Genomic DNA, 14,168 nt, shown 5'->3' on the forward strand with positions numbered 1-14,168 from the left:
GGCGGCATGGACTGCAAAATATGTATTGGATCGATGGACACTCTGTTTTGTCCCGTAAAACAATATACACTTTAATTTATCAAAATTTTAATCATGGCTGAAGCAGGACTTGTTGAAAATCTTCACGGTAAATGATAACAGCCAAACAGTTGCAGGATAAAGGTTTATTGAAATCCTTGACCACTGTTTCCCTATACTTAAATATACCTTCATCAGAAGCAAAAATGCACCTGAACAGGAAGACACCTTCATTAGCAAAAAAACTTAGCAACATAACTGATATAGAAGATAAAAACAAACACTTCTAGCTTAAAGTAACCATGAAAATTACCAAAGTATTACAAGCACATAAACTTCTAGTCACTTACTAAAATCACATCCTGCAGTGGAGATGCACAAAACAATCGTGCCAATGGCGTCGTCAGTCCATTGATCCACTTTAATTTATATTTAAACGAGTTTCTACTCTCTACCAAACATTCTATTTTTTCTACTAGGACGTAAAAACAATATTCAATCTGTATATTGAGCAAGCAGTAAAGGAAACAAAAGAAAAATTCGGAGTAGGTATTAAAATTCATGGAGAAGAAGTAAAAACTTTGAGGTTCGCCGATGACATTGTAATTCTGTCAGAGACAGCAAAGGACTTGGAAGAGCAGTTGAACGGAATGGACAGTGTCTTGAAAGGAGGATATAAGATGAACATCAACAAAAGCAAAACGAGGATAATGGAATGTAGTCAAATTAAATCGGGTGATGCTGAGGGGATTAGATTAGGAAATGAGACACTTAAAGTAGTAAAGGAGTTTTGCTATTTAGGGAGCAAAATAACTGATGATGGTCGAAGTAGAGAGGATATAAAATGTAGACTGGGAATGGCAAGGAAATCGTTTCTGAAGAAGAGAAATTTGTTAACATCGAGTATAGACTTAAGTGTCAGGAAGTCGTTTCTGAAAGTATTTGTATGGAGTGTAGCCATGTATGGAAGTGAAACATGGACAATAACCAGTTTGGACAAGAAGAGAATAGAAGCTTTTGAAATGTGGTGCTACAGAAGAATGCTGAAGATAAGGTGGGTAGATCACATAACTAATGAGGAGGTACTGAATAGGATTGGGGAGAAGAGAAGTTTGTGGCACAACTTGACTAGAAGAAGGGATCGGTTGGTAGGACATGTTTTGAGGCATCAAGGGATCACAAATTTAGCATTGGAGGGCAGCGTGGAGGGTAAAAATCGTAGAGGGAGACCAAGAGATCAATACACTAAGCAGATTCAGAAGAATGTAGGTTGCAGTAGGTACTGGGAGATGAAGAAGCTTGCACAGGATAGAGTAGCATGGAGAGCTGCATCAAACCAGTCTCAGGACTGAAGACCACAACAACAACAGGACGTAAAGACATGTTATTGTCCTCTTCACTACTTTATGCTGGAAACAGATGCGACCATAAATCAGTGTAGATATTTTTGTTCATGTTGAAAAAAAATTGTTCTCAAACTGGAATGGATTGTTCACAACAAATCCCATAATATAGTAAATGCACAGAGAGGCTGTTGTTAGTACGTCGAGACGTCTACAAGATAAACGTCTCTGACCTACACATAATTCTAATTCCTTCCTTTCGTGCAGTGAGTAGTACTTTACACCCTAAAACATTATCCCACTGGAAGTGAATCGACATGGACAGAAGAAATACGTTAACATGCTGATCTAGATGTTGACAAAGATGGTGATTTTTCCACGTTATAGCAGTTGGAGGAGGAAGGAAGATCGGGTTTAACGTCCCATCGACTTCGAGGTCATTAGAGATGGATCACGAGTTCGAATTCTGTTAAGAATGGGGAAAGAAATGGGCCGTGTCCTGGCACTTTGCTGGAGTGATGTAGCGAAATCATGCATCATCATCTGGTTGGCCGGACGCGGGTTTGAACCATCGTCCTCTCGAATGCGAGTCCGGTGTGCGAGCCACTGTATACCTCGCTGGGTTGTAGTAGTTGAAAGTGAACGTATTACCACCACTCTTCGATTTTGAAAACGAAAAGCAAAGTACGTCGTGACTACAATATCAACGTGTTACAATTGGAATCGGACGGCTTATACAAATACCTGGTTGGAACAATCTTTAGTGATACGAAATGGAACTGTTGATAGGATCAATCGGAGGTAAGGGAGGTGTCAGACGCCGGTTCGTTGGTAGTATAAAAGGGAAGTGCATTCAGTCTACAAAACGAGTGTCGATAAACTGGTATATAAAATGGGTTTCGTTTCTTTATTTTTAGGGAAACATTCGATACGGTGTCATTGATTCTTTCATATCCGCATGAGCTATGTTTTAGTAGTACTATATGTTATTCTTCTCAGCACCTCGTCACTTTGTTGGACATTCCCAAGTCGCTATTTTATGTAATTGCAATGGTCATCTTTTGTAATGACGGAGATTTTCGTTCAAGTGCCGCAGATACATATGTGATCTTGTGGTTAATATGAGGGGGAAATCCAGTCTATGCGGAGGCGTTTGCGGCAGCGGCCTCGGTGCGACAGTTGATCAAGCGCCAGTGAAGGGGAATATCATAAACTGCGACGAATTTGAATGAAGGAAATCGTAATGTCAGGAAACTTCAAAGAACGACAAGCCGATTTTGACGCTAATGCCGCATAATGACTGCAAATGAGTTCACTTAGTTTATAATGGCTGTGTCGAGGAAACCCAATACTCTGTCGTGCGACAGACGAGTATCTCAGAGACATTTGCAAATCTTCTCCTCCCGCTACCCTATCTTCATCTCTTTCTTTAGCTGCAAACCTGTGGGTCGTCTTTCTGTAATGCAGCAGTGCGGAGACTGACATAATGTATGAGAGGATATAGCAATAACACTAACGGGTCGAATCAATAAAAAACATTATACTCGGCTTAGGAATATTCCGCAAATTCGTGTTATGCTATTCAAATCAAATAAACCTAGTTCAGAGGTACCAGAAATTGAAGTTGATGGCTGCACACCACGTGAGAGATCGTGTGCGAATTTCATAGAAATCCAGATGGGCGATAAACTGGAGTGGCACCACCGCAGCTCTGTCTGTTTTGCTTTTATGAATCTCCCTTATTGTGTTGACCTGTGAATGGGTGTGCTAGCATACTTTGCATACTTATGTTCATGATTCTACATCTACATCCATACTCCGCAAGCCACCTGACGGTGTAGGGCGGAGGGTACTTTGAGTACCTCTATCGGTTCTCCCTTCTATTCCAGTCTCGTATTGTTCGTGGAAAGAAAGATTGTAGGCATGCCTCTGCGTGGGCTCTAATCTCTCTGATTTTATCCTCATTGTCTCTTCCCGAGATATACGTAGGAGGCAGCAATATACTGCTTGACTCCTCAGTGAAGGTATGTTCTCTAAAGTTCAACAAAAGCCCGTACCGAGCTACTGAGCGTCTCTCCTGCAGAGTCTTCCACTGGAGTTTATCTATCATCTCCGTAACGCTTTCGCGATTATTAAATGATCCTGTAACGAAGCGCGCTGCTCTCCGTTGGATCTTCTCTATCTCTTCTATCAACCCTGCGGGTTAATCTTCTGAGACAACGAAGCTAAGATAAAAAAATAACTTCTAGAAACCTTGGGATTCTTTAATTTACGGTACGTGCCAATCGTCAGTTTTTTAATGGGAGGAAGTGTGAGGGTAAAAGTTGTAGACGTAGTCCAACGCTTGAAACAGTAAGAAGGCTCGGATGACGTAGGTTGCATTTGTTTTGCAGAGAACAGACTGGCATGGTGAGCTGCTTCAAAACAGTCTTCAGACTGAAGGCCACAACAACATTTGCCAACACTTTCGATTACGTTTTGAGAAAAAACAGCGATCGATTTTCACAGTTGTATATAGAGCAACATTCTAGATCGCATAAATCACATTTATTGGCGATCGGTTTCGTCCAAAGGATGACCATCTTCAGGCCTTACTTCTGAGTCAACTGCTGCTTCTGCAGTTCCTGCTCCGTGAATCCTTCTCCACACATCAACTTTGGAGTACGGTTTGAAGATGATCGGCTTTCGTACTGAAGCCGGTCGCCAATAAGCGTGATTTGTGCCATGTAGACTGTTTCTCTAAGTACAGTGTGCCAATACATTTGTTCTCTACCGGTATTTGTATTTAGTAACAAGAGTGAATAAAATTCAGAAGCCTGGTACTAGAAGTTGAAAAACGCCGCTTCTCAATTTCCGAGGAACAGAGATTTGTTGGACAGAAATTCCCAAGGGCAACGATGGACGAAATGAAACACAGTTCATGCGTAATAGAGATGGAATTGTATATTCATAACGAGAAATGGTACAAGTTTCACCACACAGAAAAGCAGGATAAATAACATTGACATTTGACACAGGTCACGCTCCCAACATAAAGGTCAATGTAGGACTATCGATATGGAATATGCCATTCTCGGGCACTAATGCACATTTTGCACCTGTTACTCATGCTGGCTACCGAACTTCTGAGGATTCCTTAGGGGATATTGTTCACAACAACCTTCATGAAACGCCTTATTACATTAACTGTCGAATGCATACATAACGTTAGTGCACAGTCTTCGCTGCACCTAACACGTACGTCCTCTGCGTTTCTTTTTACTATCATTGGCCGGGCGTTCCGTAGAAATGGTCGATTCTTCCGTAGCAGTGGCAGTTGTTCCTTAGTAAGTGTCAGTTATTTCGGTCAAGCAGTGTAATATCCACAATATCATATCTAAATTTCATAAAGAAGCTTTATATTCTGATGCGAAAGTCTCTAAAACATTGGTGGAGACAGCAAACAGGAAATAATACATCCACAGATATTGAAACGTATAGTAAAAGAGGTCCTCATTAGCAACTTGTTTCAGGGTAAGATAAAGTAATTTTGCAGTATAGCTTATTTTGTAGCATTTTGTACCACAATCGGGGTGGCCGTGCGGTTCTAGGCGCTACAATCTGGAACCGCGCGACCGCTACGGTCGCAGGTTCGAATACTGCCTCGGGCATGGATGTGTGTGATGTCCTTAGGTTAGTTAGGTTTAAGTAGTTCTAAGTTCTAGGGGACTGATGACCTCGGATGTTAAGTCCCATAGTGCTCAGAGCCATTTTGTACCACAATCCAGTCATCACGTTTCCTATTGCCTGGACGTATGAACTGGCTACTACTTTTGGGGCATTGTTTACAATTGTGGAATTGGTTGCTTTCATCTACATTGAGACATTGACCAATCAATCCTTTTTCCTCCCGTTCTTTTGCAGAGTTGACTCCTTAGATACATTATGAACCTTAAGCTCAAACCGTAATGTTCTTTGAATTTCGACCAGCACCACTTACTAGCCTCCTGTTTTGCAGGATTAAACATATGTTCTCCTCCTTAGGTTGATGCTAAGTTTTTTTCTGATTTGTTTAACGGTTAATCCAAAACCCGCTCTATTTTAGCTGCTAATGCAAATCAGCTGCACAGATTTTGCATTTGCGGATGGGATGTTCAATGTCTTCATTGTGGCATTTTCAATTTCACTGATCTAGCTGCAGCCAAGAGATCCGAAGTAAGTTTCGTCATTTCTGTATACTTGTTCATTTTCTTTATTTCCTTAGGTTTTAATTTAACATGCGTTGCTTGATTATCAACAGCTTTCGTCTTAGGGGCTACGGTGAAACAAATCCTGAAAAGTTTGGCATAAAACATATGACCAAAAAATACATTTTAAGTGGCTGCGTATTTAGTAAATAATTCTTTTACTGCCAAATTACCTTACCGTCATTACAATTTTTGGACTACGGGATGTAAATTTTGGATGACGCTAATGTTTACATTGATCAGTCTTTAACTTTACTAGCACATAGGCAGTAGGTAGCGTTCTCTATACGGTTATATAAATGTTTAGTTTGAAGTATTAGATGGAAACGGAAGCTAGGTTGTTGAATGGAAGGAGCAGTGTGTTTTTCTGCTCAAAAAGTAATCTGAAAGTAAATATAAATGTGAGTGGATTAGCGCTAATCGTGTTTTGTCATCAGAATATACTACAGCAGGTGCCTGCTGTGGATGCTACTACCAGCTTCATCTGTAGCTTGAGTCGATCCACATCCTTGACGGTTCTCCTTCAGTTTGAGACGTCGATTCTTTCTTTGAAACAGGTTTAAAATGGGATAGTGACAATCTCGTTCTAGTTATGCGTTGCATGTGTCTCGGGACTATATTCAGTGTATAAGGGACAGAGCAGAAAAATTTGGTGGCGAGCTGCAGGGCTGTAGAGGAACATAAGAAAACGGTTCGCGCATACTTCTCTTGGTTGGCTGGTTGGTTTCCAGCATGCTTCTCTCCTCCCGCAGCGTTTAAGCACAAAAGGCGACCTGTGACAGGAACCCGTTTCTGTTCAAGATCCTGCTTACATAACAATTTTTGTTGGCACCTTCGTAATAGTGGACATCAAAGCCACAAATTTGTTAAATGAATGCGGCATTTTTCTACTTATGCTGAGTTTATTTAGACTTCTTCGATGTACAACTAGTCTGAGCTTTTTGAAGCGTAGTGAATGTTGGGCTAGAGGTAGGTGCGATACATATGAAAATGGTCGCATATCCACATAATGTGCTCCTGTTCATACTAATTTGCATATATTACTGGTCCCGATAGTTTGACAGTCAGGCGGTGTACATAAAGCAGAAAATGGGCAAAGATATATTTGCACTCTCAATATGTACAGACCCAGACTGCAGTTATACGAGTCACGATGGGGAAGCAGTTGCTGAAAAGGGAGTGAGACAATGTTGCAGCCTATACGTATTATTCAGTACGTACTTCCAGCAAGCAGTAAATAAAACTAAGGAGAAATCTGGAAAGGGAATTAAAGTGCGGGTACAAAAAAAATAAAAACTTTATGATTTACCAATGACACTGTTATTCTGTCAGAGACGGTATCGGACTTCAAAGATCAGGTGAACGGAAAGGAACCTTTGCACATTTTCTGTCTTATAAGCATCAACTCTCCCTCGAACCATCCAGTATAGTAAAATTTGAAAACCAATACGAACGGGAACACACAGTATCAATACGCGGCCATTTTTATACGGATGGCACCTTTTTCTGGCCAGACACTCGATGATAGCTTAAAAATCCCAAACTACTTGCGCAGCGGACGAGAAATCTAAATAAATACAGGCTAAGTAGAAAGAAGCAGCGTTCATTTATAATAAGAATGTCTTACTCTCTTAACTCCTCAAAGTGATCTGTTCCAGAAAAACAAATACTGTTGTGCGGAAAGAATGACACTGCGTACAACGGCAGTGGCAAAACAGCCGGCGACGGACGCCGCCCACCCGGGTTGGCGGCTGTTCTAAATTTTCTCGTTTCCAGGTAGCAGTTCCTAGACCGAGTAATCAATACGCGGCGCTGGAATGTGAGCTGCCGCCGCAGTGCTGCCAACAAAACACTCCAGAAACTTCCGCCGTATCTCTGCGACAACATCGTGTACATAAACGACGTTACAGTAAATATGCACGAGCTAGAGACATTTCAAAACTAAAACATTTATTCTTGACATATTTTTTCAGTCTGGAGCTCTCCACGCTCTGCTCTGTTACAAGGTCAGATCAGTTCATTATACAGACTGTAGTCCCTCTACCACATGTTAGCACGGTCTCTCCACTGATACTCCTCTGACTTGGTTACACGTAGTGGTACATCTGTCTGCATCACTGAGCCACGCAAGTCAACCCACTGCGGCATGGTTGATGATTCGTGGGAGAAACAGGAATGTATTTACCCTATAAAAACTAACAGTTTAGTATGCTCTATTACTTTCACATTTAAATATAGCGAGGAGTTCTAACATAGTGTCCTTGTACATTACTGTCGCTACTGTCAATTTCAGTTGGTTGTGTTCTTTCGTTTATATGGTGTGACATTCTTCGACTTGTGAGTTTTCTATGTTACATTACATCATTTTCAGTAAAAATGGCTCTAAGGACTATGGGACTTAACATCTGAGGTTATCAGTCCCCTAGACTTAGAACTACTTAAACCTAACTAACCTAAGGGCATCACACACATCCATGCCCGAGGCAGGATTCGAACCTGTCAGCCATTTTTTCGGTCTTGCGAAGATTTAGAGAAGGAAGGAACTGCAGTGCAGTGCAGTCTTCCTCTTTGTAACAGCTTTGGGAAAAGGTGTTTATTATTTCAGCTTCATCCTATCTTTCAATGCCATCATCATCCCGGAGTGTCTGGATATGCTGTTTCGAGCCACTTACTGATTTAACGTAAGACCAGAACTTCCTAGGATTTTCTGTCAAGTCGGTACATAGAATTTTACTTTCGAATTCACTGACCGCTTCACGCATAGCCCTTCTTACGCTAACTTTGACATCGTTTAGCTTCTGTTTGTCAGAGGTTATGGCTGCGTTTAAACTTGGAGTGAAGCTCTCTTTGTTTCGCAGTAGTTTCCAACTTTGTTGTTGAACCACGGTGGGTTTTTCCCGTCGCTCATAGTTTTACTCGGCACGTACCTGTCTGAAACGCATTTTACGATTGCCTTGAATTTTTTCCATAAACACTCAACATTGTCAGTGTCGGAACAGAAATTTTCGTTTTGATCTGTTAAGTAGTCTGAAATCTGCCATCTATTACTCTTGCTAAACAGATAAACCTTTCTCCCTTTTTTTATATCACTATTTACTTCCATATTCAGGGATGCTGCAACGGCCTTATAATCACTGATTCCCTGTTCTGCGCTTACAGAGTCGTAAAGTTCGGCTCTGTTTGTTATCAATAGGTCCAAGATGTTATCTCCACGAGTCGGTTCTCTGTTTAATTGCTCGAGGTAATTTTCGGATAGTGCACTCAGTATAATGTCACTCGATGCTCTGTCCCTACCACCCGTCCTAAACATCTGAGTGTCCCAGTCTATAGCTGGTAAATTGAAATCTCCGCCTAAGACTATAACATGCTGGGAAAATTTATGTGAAATGTATTCCAGATTTTCTCCCAGCTGTTCTGCCACTAATGCTGCTGAGTCAGGAGGTCGGTAAAAGGAGCCAATTATTAGCCTAGCTTGGTTGTTGAGTATAACCTCCACCCATAATAATTCACGGGAACTATCCACTTCTACTTCACTACAGGATAAACTACTACTAACAGCGACGAACACGCCACCACCGGTTGTATGCAACCTGTCCTTTCTAAACACCGTCTGTGCCCTTGTAAAAATTTCGGCAGAATTTATCTCTGGCTTCAGCCAGCTTTCCGTACCTATAACGATTTCAGCTTCGGGGCTTTCTATCAGCGCTTGAAGTTCCGGTACTTTACCAATGCAGATTCGACAGTTTACAATTACAATACCGATTGCTGCTTGGTCCCCGCATGTCCTGACTTTGCCCCGCACCCTTTGAGGCTGTTGCCCTTTCTGTACTTGCACGAGGCCATCTAACCTAAAAAAAACCGCCCAGTCCACGACACACAACCCCTGCTACCCGTGTAGCCGCTTGCTGCGTGTAGTGGACTCCTGACGTATCCAGCGGAACCCGAAACCCCACCACCCTATGGCACAAGTCGAGGAATCTGCAGCCCACACGGTCGCAGAACCGTCTCAGTCTCTGATTCAGACCCTCCACTCGGCTCTGTACCAAAGGTCCGCAGTCAGTCCTCTCGACGATGCTGCAGATGGTGAGCTCTGCTTTCATCCCGCTAGCGAGACTGGCAGTCTTCACCGAATCAGATAGCCGCCGGAAGCCAGAGAGGATTTCCTCCGATCCATAGCGACACACATCATTGGTGCCAACATGAGCGACCACCTGCAGATGGGTGCACCCTGTACCCTTCATGGCATTCGGAAGGACCCTTTCCACATCTGGAAATACTCCCCCCGGTATGCACACGGAGTGCACATTGGTTTTCTTCCCCTCTCTTGCTGCCATATCCCTAAGGGGCCCCATTACGCGCCTGACGTTGGAGCTCCCAACTACCAGTAAGCCCACCCTCTGCGACCGCTCGGATCTTGCAGACTGAGGGGCAACCTCTGGAACAGGACAAGCAGCCATGTCCGGCCGAAGATCAGTATCAGCCGGAGACAGAGCCTGAAACTGGTTCGTTAGGCAAACTGGAGAGGCCTTCCGTTCAGCCCTCCGGAATGTCTTTCGCCCCCTGCCACACCTCGAGACGACCTCCCGCTCTACTACAGGTGAGGGGTCAGCCTCAATGTGGGCAGTATCCCGGGCAGCCATAGTCATAGTCCGATCGGGGGATGCGTGGGACGAGCTGGCCGTCCCCGACAAACCCCCATCCGGACCCCCACAGTGATGCCCATTGGCAACAGCCTCAAGCTGTGTGACCGAAGCCAACACTGCCTGAAGCTGGGAGCGAAGGGATGCCAACTCAGCCCGCATCCGAACACAGCAGTTGCAGTCCCTATCCATGCTAAATACTGTTGTGCAAAGAACGTCTGAACTAATCTACAGAGAGCACAAACAATTCGGCACAAAATTTAAACGATTATTAAAATACAAGATTGCCTAGTAAATGCAGTAATGCTGCTACTTGCTCACTGCTGACACACTGCTCGGCGGCGGAAGGAGACTACGCGAATTTACACTATTCAGGTACTAAAGCGCGATGCTACAACTCTCAGATACTATAATATGCCCGAAATTTATGAATTAAACAATGCAAGTACCCAAAAACACGCAAAGAAATTAAGAATTAAACTATGTAACCAATAAATGAGCTAGGAGTATACGACTTGCTGCTGGCAGCTGCTTATCCAACGGCGTCAGGGAGCACGCTGGTTGTTGAAAGTACAAACTGCATAACATGAGGGATAGGTTACAACCTTGCCTCACTCCTTTTTCATCTACTGCCAACACACCAAGTCCTTCGATTGTTATAACGGCATTCTGAATTCTGTACAAGTTCAACTTAACCATTCGCTGATTCGCATGTTGAGAAATGAGAAGGCACGATCTATTTTACTTGGTAAAAAGCTTTCTGTAGCCATGGTCGCATAAATACTTATTTATTTTCGACAACCGGTTTCGACTGGCTTTGCGGTCATCTTCTGGTCTTCATAATTTTTGTTACAAAATGTGTTCATTGTGAGTTGGAACATCACGCCAAATTGTCATATTAGGGGATAAAATGCAGTGCAGTATGCAAAGATTTGTCAGAAATAAAAAAATTACAATCAAAAAGCACTTCGTGCAAATGGTCATGTCCGAATATGTAGCTCCCACAGAGACCTAAAAATCATGTGTGAGCGCTACATGTACGGACGTGACCCACTGCACAAGATGCTTTCTGGTTGTCAGTGTTTTATTTCTGACAAACCTATGTACATTGTGCTACATTTTATTCACTAATGTGACAACCTGACATAAGGTTAAAACTCACAATGCACACGTTTTGTAACAAAAATTTTTGAAGACTAGCAGATAACAGCAAAGTCTGTCGAAACCGGTTGCCGAAAATAAATAAGTATTTATCCGACCATGGGTACAGAAAGCCTTTTACCAAGTAAAACAGACCGCTCCATCTCATTTCTCAACATATTCATGTGACCCTGTCTGCAAAAAACCTTTTGCCTGCATTTTATTCCTGATAACGTCATAATTTCAAACAATGTATTCCATTCAACACTGCCAAAAGGATGTTCTAAATTTTAAATTACTGTAATTATAGGTTTGTCTTTTGTCTTTCTTCAAACTGTCGTCTAAGAGAAGTCGTAGGATCACTGTTGTATGCCGTGTTTCTACATATCTCCAGAATCCAGCTGATCTTCTTCGAGGTCGGCTTCTACCATTTGTGCCATTCTTCTGCAGATAATCCATGTCAGTATTTAGAGAACATGATTTATTGAACTGACACCTGTCGGTGTTGGCCTTCTATGATGCTGGGATAGATTCATACTGAAGTCCGGATGTACGAGTATATCGCCTGACTCCTTACTGGGTTGATTAATTTGGTCGTCCTCGCTTCTTTCAAAAATTTTAATAACTCCGAGGGAAGGCATTCGGTTCAGTACTGCATTTCCGCCTAGTGAAAAAAATACGAGCGGAAGTAATATCAGAGCAGCTGTGTGGCTGGATTGAAGAATTTCTAGCAAATAGAACGCAGCTTGTCATCCTGAACGGTGAGAAGTCTTGAGACGTAGGAGTAACTTCGGGCTTGTTCATAGGAATATTATAGGATTATTACTTTTCACAGTACATATAAATGACCTAGCAGATGAGGTCGGAAAATCCACGAGACTTTTGGCGGATGATGCTGTTGTTTACAGAGAAGTCGCGACTATAGAAAACTGCAGCGTAACGCAGGAAGCAACGCTTGGTGCAGGGAACAGCAACTGACTCTTAACATAAAATACATGTAACATACTTCGTATTGTCAGTTAGCCCTCAACATAAGCAAATGGTTATAGACAGGAAGAATACGAATCGATTAATCAAGGCGTCTTCTCTGCCGGCGGACATACAGAGAAACCTGCGCAACACAGAAGCCCTACCACCTCGGCTGTATGGATTACCCAAGATCCATAAAAACAACGTTCCACTGAGACCGATCGTTAGTGCTCCTGGATCACCGACATATAAACTGGCAAAACACTTGGCCTCTCTGCTCCAGCCACACGTGGGGAAGACCGACACATACATTAAGGACTCAGGACATTTCATTGAGAAGCTGAAGAAACTGAAACTTGCACCAAACGACATCCTGGTCAGCTTTGATGTTGTTTCGTTATTTACGAAAGTGCCACTCAGTGACGCTCTGGAGCACATCGGTTCCATTTTTCCGCTAGACATCAGAAAGCTCTTCCATGCATGTCTCACCACGAGCTATTTCACGTGGAATGGAGATTTCTACGAACAGCTGGAAGGCGTCGCCATGGGTAGTCCTCTCAGTCCAGTGGTGGCCAACTTCTTCATGGAACAATTCGAAGCACAGGCACTGGACTCGGCGACTTGCAAACCTAAGGTGTGGTACAGGTACGTCGATGATACTTTCGTGGTGTGGAGCCATGGTGAAGAACAGCTCAGTGACTTCCTAAGACACTTGAACAGCCTCCATGCCAACATAACATTTACCATGGAAGTAGAAAAGGACAAGAAACTGCCATTTCTAGATGTTCTGGTCACAAGGGACGGCGAAGATCTGGGACACAGCGTGTATCGAAAACCGACTCACACGGACCGATACCTGCACAAACTGTCAAACCACCACCCGAGCCAGAAAAGAGGCATGATTAGTACGCTCGTAACGAGAGCAGGACGAATATGTGAGCCGCAACACCTCAAACGAGAAATGCAACACCTGGAAACTGTCCTGAGGAGCAATGGTTACTCCACAAATTATATTAGAAGTGTAACAGAGCCCAAACCTCGGCGAAGTAAGGAACCGGAAAAAGAATTGTCGGGTACGGCCTTTCTGCCATACATTCCCAGAGTGACGGACAGAATCGGCCGTATATTGCGCAAACATGGCGTAAAGACGATTTTCAAACCGACAAGGAAGATCAAAGAGTGTCTTAGATCGGCGAAGGAGAAAAGAGACCCACTTGCAATGTCGGGAATATACCGCATACCATGCACATGCGGAAAAGTTTATGTCGGAATGACTGGACGATCCATTAACACCAGGATCAAAGAGCATAAGCGACATTGCAGGTTGGGGCAGGTGGAGAAATCGGCCGTGGCAGAGCACGCACTGAATGAGACCGACCACGTAATAAAATTCGCCGACACGGAAGTTCTGGCTGTAGAGAAGCACTATCACACGCGCTTGTTCAGAGAAGCTGTAGAAATACAAAAACACGCGAACAGTTTGAACAAGAAAGAGGAAAGCCTTAAGGTCAACGGATCCTGGCTTCCCGTACTGCAGCGAACGACCGTCGCAGGTAGCAAGAGGAGAACCGCACCGGAAATGTCCGCGGAGAAGCCCTCGGACGTTGGCGCGCCAGGTACATATAGCCTGCGCCCGCGAGCTCGGCCCCAGTTCACCACCGGCAATGGAGGGTGAAGCTTTGACAATGCCAGCCACTCGTGCTGGCGAAACGTCAGAAAAATCATTAGATGAACGTCGGCCGAAGAACCCGAGACAGAAGCCAATAGGCAGTTTGTCAGAACCTTTATTGTCTGATTAAACAACTGCAGCACAATCATTTGAAGCAGTTACT

The sequence above is a fragment of the Schistocerca nitens genome, chromosome 6 (assembly GCF_023898315.1).
Source record: "Schistocerca nitens isolate TAMUIC-IGC-003100 chromosome 6, iqSchNite1.1, whole genome shotgun sequence".
NCBI lineage: Eukaryota > Metazoa > Arthropoda > Insecta > Orthoptera > Acrididae > Schistocerca > Schistocerca nitens.